The sequence below is a fragment of the Gossypium hirsutum genome, chromosome D04 (genome assembly GCF_007990345.1).
Source record: "Gossypium hirsutum isolate 1008001.06 chromosome D04, Gossypium_hirsutum_v2.1, whole genome shotgun sequence".
NCBI lineage: Eukaryota > Viridiplantae > Streptophyta > Magnoliopsida > Malvales > Malvaceae > Gossypium > Gossypium hirsutum.
Genome location: NC_053440.1, coordinates 9,124,285 through 9,134,655, shown reverse-complemented (window position 1 = coordinate 9,134,655; position 10,371 = coordinate 9,124,285). Strand labels below are relative to the sequence as shown.

Below are 10,371 nucleotides of genomic sequence, written 5' to 3'. Positions count from 1 at the left end.
TTAGTTTCATCCAAGAATGTCTCTTCCAAAATCCACCATGCTTCAAACTTGAACCTCTTTTCTGCTATCCTTTTAACTCTGTAATCCGTATCAGTAAGAAGTGGGCAATGGTCTGAGAATGAATGTAGGAGGTGTTGAATTAGAAAATTTGGAAATAAATCGCTCCATTGTTCTGTTGCCACTCCTCTGCCTAATCTTTCCTAGATATTAGTTTCTGGAAAATTTCCCCTTTCCCACGTAAACCTCTTACCTGAATAACTCAAATCCACTAAACTACAATCTTCTAAAGCCTTGCGAAAGGCTTCCATCCTTCTCTTCTCTCTTGGCAAACCACCTTTCTTCTCAAAACTATATAAGATTTCATTAAAATCCCCACAAACCAGCCATGGGTTATCTCCCTGGTTTCGTAATTGTCGCAACAAGTTCCATGATTCCTCCCTATCATATGAATAAGGAGAACCATAAAAATCTATAAATATCCACTTTTCTCCATATCCTTCTTCCCCGATGATCACATGAATATGTCTATTTGGAAAACTCTGTAGTACTATACTAACATTCCCTCTCCATGCTAAACTAAGTCCTCCTCTAGACCCAATCGAATCAACATCAATTCCAAAGTGAAAACCACAACTTCTTCAAATTTTCTCCATCCGTTTTTTGTTTATTTTGGTCTCCATTAAGAAGATCACTTGGGGATAGTGTTTCTTCAGCAAGTACCGAAGTCGATGAACTGTCCGAGGACTCTCCAAACCTTGGACATTCCAACTTAATATTTTTATTGCGACCGGTCGGCTTGCCTCTTGGCAGCCGTCGATAACAAATGGGTGATTCCATGCAATTTCCTATTTCTCCCTTCCATCTCACTACTACCCTCAATATCCTCCCTCACTCTCTTTTTCCCCTCTTCTCCTACAATCATCTCATTCTCTAAATCATGTTCCATAGACATTTGACTATTAACAGTTAAAGATCTAACCTTTTCTAGTCGTGAGAAGAATCTTTTACCTTCCAGATTAAATCCTAAAATAGGATCAACACTTCCCTCAAAATTTCCTACGCTTCCTCATTCATTATTTCCCCTGAATTCACCCCTTTTATTTATTCCTCCCCCGGAACTTCCTTCCTCTCTTAACCAGACACTCCTCATTGCTTGGGCTCTTCTTGATTGTGCACGTAAAGATAAACCCCATCCTATCATATCAACTTCAACCCCTACCTCTATTTTTGCTTCACAAAAGGAGTCATTATGTCCAAGACGGCCATAGTAGAAGCAAAAAAGGGTTAATCTTTCATACTTAAATCTAACGTAGGAACACTTGTTCTTAAACATAACTTGCTTTTTCCTTTTGAGAGGGCGCCGAATGTCAACTTGAACTCTTATCCACATGAAATTCATATTTTCTTTCCCCAAACTAGATACATCGTATTCTTGAAAGATTCCAATAAAATTCCTTAACTGCATCGCTAAGTTATCAGAATAAAACCCAATGGACACATAATGTATTTGAACCCAGAACGGTGATGAGATTAATGGAACTTTTAGTGGATCTTCCCCTTTGCAACTTGTGTAAAATCAGTAGATGATTATTGAATGTCCAAGGAGCTCATTTAATAACTCTTTCCATATCTATAATATGAAAAAACTTAAACAGATACCTTCTTTCTCCCATATCCCTAATTTGAACACCCTTGACCAGGTGTCATAGATTAGCCATGGTGCTTTTCATTGCTGGATAATAGATGATGCTGGCTGTAAGAAAACAACCAACCAGACTAAGAAATTCTTCATTATTTACTGACTCTGAGTCACCTTATGCTTGCAGGATCTCTTCATCATCGAGAGAGAGATAAACCCGCAAATTCTGATTCCATGAATGCTGTATGCGAACACTCAGATAAAGAAATCTCTTCAAATCTATGGAGACGATAACCGCCAAAACAAGAAAAAAACTAAATACTTGCCAGAGAAGCAGACAAAGACGTGCTAGGGTAGCAGACCACAATCCTTTTGTGTATTGTTTTAATAGTTTATAGAAAGCATAAAGACCCCTCGGAGATTTTTAAGTTATCGGTCTTAAACATCATAAATTGGCATTCGTATAATTTTATTTTTACAAAATTTCTCACTCATTAAATAATATTTTAATATTTATTAAAATTATATCAATTAATTTTTTTGGAAAAAATAAAAAAAATTATCACTACACCAAAACAGGCTTTTAGCGGCGTTTGGATAAAAAATGCCGCTAAAGATCGAGCATTAGCGGCGCTTTTTGGAAAATGTCGTTAAAGATCTAGCATTAGCGGCGCATTAAGAAAAACACCGCTAAAAATAAGCATTAGCGGCGTTTTCCAGAAAGCGCGGCAAAAAACCTAAGCCCAACAACGCCGTTTTCTGAGGTTTCAGGGATTTAGCGGCGGTTTTAATAAAGCGCCGCTAATGCTAGGGATTTAGCGGCGTTTTTGGAAAAGCGCCGCTAATGCTCGGGGCTATAGCGACATTTTTGAGGAGGCGAGCTTTAGCGGCGTTTTTGAGGAAGCGTCGCTAATGCTTGGGGCTTTAGTGGCGTTTCTGAGGAGGCGCCGCTAATGCTCAAGGCTTTAGCGGCATTTTTTGAGAAAGCGCCGCTAATGCTCTTTTTTTAGCGGCGTTTTCTAAAAAGTGCCACTAATGCTCAGGGATTTAAAATAATTTAAAATATTTGTTAAAAATGGAAAAAATAAAATACTATTATTTAAAATAATTTTAAATTTTTTTGCATACATTACTGATTTTTTAATTTATATATTAAATAAATTCTTATATAATCGTAAAAGAGATAGTATTCATTTTAAAATATTAAATTAATTATCACTGTAGTTTAGGGTTTTTGGTTTAGGGTATATGATTTAGAGTTTTAGGTTTAGGTGATACCATTTTAAGGTTTATGGATTATGGGTTTAGGGGTTATGGTTTATTAGTTTGATATTTTGAAATTTAAAAAAAAAACTTCATTTGGTAGACATGTAACAAAGAAATTTACAAAAAAAAATTGTAATAGAAGAATTAAATTCATTGAAATAAAGATAAGGGTAAACTACACCCAATGTCACTATACAATTAGTGGATTTACATTTTGATCACTCAACTGCAAAAAGTTACAAAATAGCCACTTAACTCTTTGAAAGTTTTCATGCAAATCACTAGAGTATTAAATTTTTTCCTTTATAAAGTCCGGTTAGTGAGTTCCAAGTAATGATTTGATAATTAGTATGGTGGATCAATACCCATTGTCAAGTAGAAGAATATACCTTAGATCCAAGTTGATCTGATAGTTGGTGTCAAAGATCAAAGAAAAAGTTGGTTGGATATTGGTTTGCAGGTTCGTAATGTTCAAAGCTGTTTCATGAAAAAATTGAATTGTAGAAAAGAAGAAGAAGATTGGTACAGGTGGCGCGAACAAAGAAGGCTATACAATAATGATTTTCAATCCCAGTGTTCTTTTTATAACTTCATTGCTTATCTTATAGCAACAGATAGTAATTCAGGATCAATTAAAGCTTCAATGAAGATATTGAGCTACAATGTTTGGTTTATGGAAGATTTAGAGCTTCACAAGAGGATGAAAGCTATTGGTGACCTTATTCAACTTCATTCCCCTGATATCATTTGTTTTCAAGAGGTTACTCCGATGGTTTAGGGATTATGGTTTATGGTTTATGGTTTATGGTTTATGGTTTATGGTTTAAAGGTTGGGGTTTAAGGTTTAAGGGTTAGGGGTTAGGGGTTTATGTTTTATAATTTAGGGTTTAGGGGATATGGGTTAAAGGTTTAGGTTTTAGATTAATTAGTGTTTTTTAATTTATATATTAAATAATTTCTTATATAATTGCAAAAGAGATAATATTAATTTTAATATATCAACATTATGATTATAATTTAAATTATTTAAGAGATAATAGATAAACTTTATATATATATTAAATGGTTTAGGATTTAAGGTTTACTTGATATTTGTTAAATGATGAAATTTTATATAATTAATTAATGCTTTTGTATTTAAAAATATTTAATATAAACCATTTGATGTATTTAAATATTAGATTATAAAAAAATTGATAAATAAATAAAAAAAGGAACAGATTGATATGGATAAGTAATTATCTGTTTTGGATAGGACCAAATTATAACAAATAAAAATGAAATACAAAAATAAAAATGAAATACAAAAACTAAAAATTATAATTTTATCTAATTCTTTTAAATATTACTTAAAATTTAAAAAGTTATTTATTTAAAATTTATATGAAAGATACAATAATTTAATATAAAAATTGTAAAAAAGTTGAGCGTTAGCGGCGTTTATGAAAAAAACGCCGCAAAAGGTATACAATAGCGGCGTTTTTGGTCCAAGCATCGTTAAAAGTCGAGCAATAGTGGCGTTTTTTTTTCAAAACGCCACGAATATTTTTTGCGAAATGACGTCGTTTTGTATTTATATTTTTTTATCCCAAAATTTCAAATGAAATATTTTCTTTTTTCCCCCCTTTTTCCCAAAATCGATTCCCCCCACCCCAGAAATCCCGCCTGAAATCTCTTCTTCTTTTTTCCCCATTTTATTTTTTCCCAAACCATATTGTTGCAAACTCGTAAGAAGATTCAAAAGAAATTGAAGATAAGAGGATACAGCTTGAAGACGGATGGTCTTGATGAGATTCTCTCCTTCGTCAATCGCTTCCAAGATGCTGAAGATGAGGCTATTGATCTCCTCCTCGACTAGCTCGATCACCAATCCTGTAATTTTCTTTATTTATGCTTTTCTAGGGTTTTCTTTATTTTTTAATATTCTATTAGTATTTTTTTAATTGTAAGCAGTGAATTCTTCCATAATCGACAAGGAGGCGGTGCACCAAGTAGTCAGTCTTCTATTGGATGCTGGAGCAGCTGAGGAGGAGATCTGTTTGAATATGCGGATGTAATTCTTGCAAAAATCTCCTTGTTGGAAATCCAGAGACTTACAGCACGTTTGGTTCGCTGTATTGGAATAGAGGCGTAATGAAATAGAGGTGTAATGGAATAGAGGCGTAATAGCAAATCAATTGTTTGGTTGAATGTAATGGAATAGAGGCGTAATAGTATTCTTGTGTTTGGTTGAATGGAATAGAGGTGTAATAGCATAATGGAAAAAACTAAAATGACTAGAATACCCTTAGCATAAATTTGTTTAGGTAAATGATTATTGTTATTGTTATTAAATTTTAATAAGATTATTAATATAAATAATAAATAATTTAATCATATTTTAACATAATTATTATTAAATATAATTTAATAAAAATATATAATTTAATAAAATTCTTAATATTAAATATTCTTATATGAATTTTCTAAAATCATAATATATAATACTATAAAATATAATTTAACATAATTATTATTAAATTTAATTTAAAAAAAATATAATTTAATACAATTCTTAATATTAAATATTCTTATATGAATTTAATAAAATCATGTAAAAAGAATGTGAAATTGGTATGTTCCATTTTTCCTTTATTTAAATGTGAAATGAATGAGTAAAATATCTTAGGTATTACCATGAAAAAAGAGTGGTGTTTTGCCCTCAAATCTGCAAGTAGGATACTAGGTATATTATGGTGTTAAATATATTTGCAAATAAAACTAACCCTTCAAAACTCATATTTGCAACCTTAGCATTCAGAATGATGGGCTAAAAATGAATTAAAACTGGAAATAATATTACTTTACAATCTGGTTTAGTCTAGTGCAGTCTGAAAAAAAAAAAGAAGGAATCTGAGCTCAAATGAGAAAGGGTTACAAAGAATGAAGCCAAGCTGTTACTATCTAATACCAAAAACAGAATTGCACTACAATACATTGCTAGATGAATGATGAATCAAATTACAAACAAATAAACTATGTTCTGAATAAGGAAAAATGGCATCCTCCATTTTAACACAGTGCTGAATGATGTACAATAATAACTTGCCAGTACCAAGATGACTTTCAACCAATCCCAGAGCCTGAAATTGAAACTAAAATGGCAAATTCAAGACATGACAATAGAAGAAAAAGAAATAGCTTGAGATTTTTAAAACCATGATTTATAGCCTTTTCTTTCAAATCAATGTAATAAATACCAATCAGATAGATTCATGTTTATACTAGATTACAACAAACTACCACTTTTTAAGAAGCAATGCTAAATAAAGCACGGATTTCAACTTAAAAAACAAAGATATCATCAATAACGTTGCAGCTAGATAGCCTATAGTTGAATTATAGAGCAAAGCCAGGTTCCTTAAATTTCAGAGCAGCTTAATGGAACAATAACAATATCATGCATATTTCACTTCCACTCAACTATAGCAATGTTCACAGCTACTCCAATATAACATTGCCTCATGCTATTGCTTTAAATTTCAATCTAAATCACCTATTCTAGCAAATAAAGGAAAAAATATTGTAACAACCCGGTTTTGACTCTAATCGGACATAGTGGTTTCGGGACCACAAGTCCGAGTCAAAAAAATATTTTAATATTATTTTGTGTTTTTATTTTGTGTGCATTTGATTGTGTGAAATTTTCGTGTTTTAATTTCGTTGTTTAAGTGTCCGATTTAATAAAAGGGCTTAATCGCGTAAAATGAAAATTTAGGGGTTAATTATAAAAGCACCTAATTGTTGTTGTCTTTATAACTTAGAGGTTTTATTATGCAAATAGTCCACTATGTAAGTTAGTGGGTGGCAAAGGACTAATGTAACCTTATTATATATGTCATATATATATAAAGGTTAATATAGTAAATTAAAAATAAAGCTAATACATGCTTAATATAACAAATTAAAAGGGCCATGCATGTTCATCTTTTGGCCGAATATTGAAGAGAAAAAGAACCATTTGAAAGCTTTAAAGATTTGGCACTTTGAAGCTCAAATTGAGGTGTGGATTTTGTTTGGTTTTCAATAATTTTTACGTTTTTGAGATTGTTGCTTTGTATATTACCTAGCCCATGCTTTAATTTTCGGATTTGATGATGAATTTGAGATTTGCCATTGTTGATAATGTGAGGAATTTGTTGTTTGATGATGAAAAATAAATCTTTGATGTTTGATTATCATGTTTAATTAAGTGATTTTTTATAAAAATCCAAATTAGGGATTTAATTGTGGAATTTGAAAATTTAGGGGCTTAAATGTGAAATAAATGAAATATATGGGCTACTAGGGACCATTGGAAGATTCGGCTAAGGCATGATTTTGATGAATTTTGTGTATTTGGTGTATTTTTGTATTAGGACTAAATTGCAAAAAGTGCAAAATGTTAGGGGCAAAATGGTAATTTTTCCATTTATGTATTTTTGGACTTAATTGAATGTTTTGATGAATAAAAAGATTAAATTTGATTATGTTTAGATCAAGAAACGAAGAAAATGAATTTGGATCGGGGAAAAACGAAAGTAATCGAATAGTCGATCGTGTCTGCTGATATCCGAGGTAAGTCTATCAGCTATTTAATGTTATCAAATCAATATATATGTATGTATATCTATTATGTTTTTTGTTGAGCTATAATTAAAAGTAATTTAATTGAATAAATTCAAATTATAAATGGTATAAATATGTATATACAATGTTCGAATATATAGGTATATGCTTATATAAATATTTGAATTAAGTTAAAGTATGAATGGTATAAAGGTATATATATATTCAAATAATTATATATGTATCTATATGTATATATACTTGAATTTGGTTGGTTGTATGAGAGTTATATATATATGTGCACATAAGTTTCGAACATATATATATATGTAGGTAAAAACATTTGGGTTTGATTAAAGGTATGTATGTTGTAATTGCACAGATAAGTTCGAATAAGTAGGTATATGGGAGTTGGAACATCTATATATATATGAATAGGTCTTGATTATATTTTAAGGTATAAATGTTAAATACGTACTTGGGAGTTCGAATATATCTAAATGTATATTCGTGTACAGATTCTTGAATTGAATTGAATGTATGATTTGCAAACTCTTTTGTGATTGAATATGGACTACAATGAATGTGTGTTTGCTATTAATAAGTATTTGAGGAAATTATTATGTATATGGGAAAATTGAGATTTTCAGGCTTAGCGCTTAGCAGGCTTATTGCCGGTGAAACACTTCAGACTAAATGTCTAGCAGGCTTAATGCCGGTGAAATATTTCAGACTATATGTCTAGCAGGCTAAGTGCCGGTGTACTGAATCAGGCTTTAAGCCTAGCAGGCTAAATGCCGGTGAATCTGTTTTTAAGTATGTGATTAAGTGTACAATTATATGATTTTGGATATATTTAATTGATAAGTATATTTATATATACATTCGGCTAAGTGCGTTTGATGATTATATATATTCGGTTTATGCAATTGTAAAATATATATATGCTTTGGGATTTTGCATTTGATAAATATATACTTATAAATATTTGGTACGCATACTTGATTAGTAACTACATATGCATTCGAGATATATATATCTTTGTTTATAAGTATTTGATGAAAATGAATGCATTCGTTCATATGTATTAGATTTGTATTGGTTTAAAGTTTATCATGAGTATACATACACATTCGGTTATGATATGTGTATAATACATATATGATCGGTTGTATACATTCGGTTGTAATGTTGTTTGGTATAAATATATATTCAATTGATCGCATTCGACAGGTATACATATCTGAATATAAATAAAATGGTCTGAGTACAATAATGTATAAAAATTAGTTATTCGTGTTAATTGAAATCTCAGTGAAATAGATTAAAAGGTTATATTATTTATATATTTATATACATTTAGTTATGCTGTAGACTTACTAAACTATAAAAGCTTACTTTGTTTGTTTTCGTCCATTTGATTTTATAGATTTTGGAGACGCGTTACGAGCTCGGGGATCATCAGCATAGTCCATCACACTATCGACTTCTTTTGGTATTTTGTTAAATATTTGAACTTAATCTTATGGCATGTATAGGTTTGAGTACGATGTTAAGTACATTTTGATTGTAAATTATAATAGCTATGCGAAAGTAATTAAATTTTCATGTTGTGATCAGTTTGGTTTTAAAAATGGTTGTGTTTGTTCGGTAATGCCTCGTAACCCTAATTCAGCGACGGAGACGGGTTAGGGGTGTTACAAATATCTTTTCAGAAAGAGACTGTACCTCAGGTCAAGCTAAGATGAGAAGTCCTAGATACACTGATGCACCAAGAAATATGAATGATATCATTGCCCTGCAAATAGTGTACAAAAAGAATGTGAGCAGCAAGACAGAAATAATCATTGAAAACAGGAAAGCCAATGCTTCAAGTGTCAGTTTCTCACCATATAAACCCCTATCCAACTTCATTGCAGAGGCAATGACAAATTTCTGCAAACTTCTCGGCATCACTGGAGTTGACTCCTCAAGATATTAGATCATCATAGATATCTATACAAACAATAATCAAATCACCTCAAATTTAATGCTTAATTGAAAGAAAAAAAATGTCAGAGGAAACACCATCACCGAGACATACCATAGGCTGAAAACAGACTGTTCATGACACCTGTAATTTCCAAAATAAGAAATAAGCAGCATTTCTTTTCACGAAAGAGATGGTAGAATGAAATTGTTCTTTGGGAACGATAAAGAAAATACGACAAAAGAGCCTATACCGATGAATAGAATGGCGTAATGGAGAATATGAACTGTTGTCCTTTCTTGCAAAAACCAAATTAGAGCAAGGAAAATAATAAAACCTGAGGAATCCAGTTTATAGATAACAAAATTGTTAGCACTTCAAGTTCAACTCCTAGTTATAAAAACACAAGTCACCACAAGGTTATAAGGGTACTCACCGATGGACAGTCCTCGAAGTGTCCACTGTTTGAATAATCATACACATTACAAGTTAAAAATTTGAAAGTACTCTTTGAAGAATACAAAATAAAAAAGGAAAGAAAGAAAGTATCTAAATATTAATGCAAATTTTTATCAGGAAATACGATCATCCTTGATATCTTACATTTTTAGCATAAAAGAGCACAACATCGAGAGCAAGAAGAAAACAACCAGCAACTATTATTGCAGTGAAGAGATTTGTGGATGCAAGAATCAATAAAATATAGGAAAAATGGAAGGAAAAGAATGGTAAACTAGTTTATATAGGAAAAAGGGAAGGAAAAGAATAGGTAACTTCGTATATAAAAGTTTAAATCAATAAAATATGTATGCCGGTCACTCCATATGTGACGAGTTGTCCTCAGTGAAACATCAAGAATATGGAAAACACAGGCAGCCAATGACCACAAACTTGCACTCAAATTAGACAT

The 10,371-nt window shown here is 31.3% G+C and overlaps 1 pseudogene; it reads right to left on the bottom strand.

The window, feature by feature from the left end:
* Window positions 1–9,226: 9,226 nt before the first annotated feature.
* Window positions 9,227–10,371, bottom strand: LOC107939069 (uncharacterized; annotated as a pseudogene).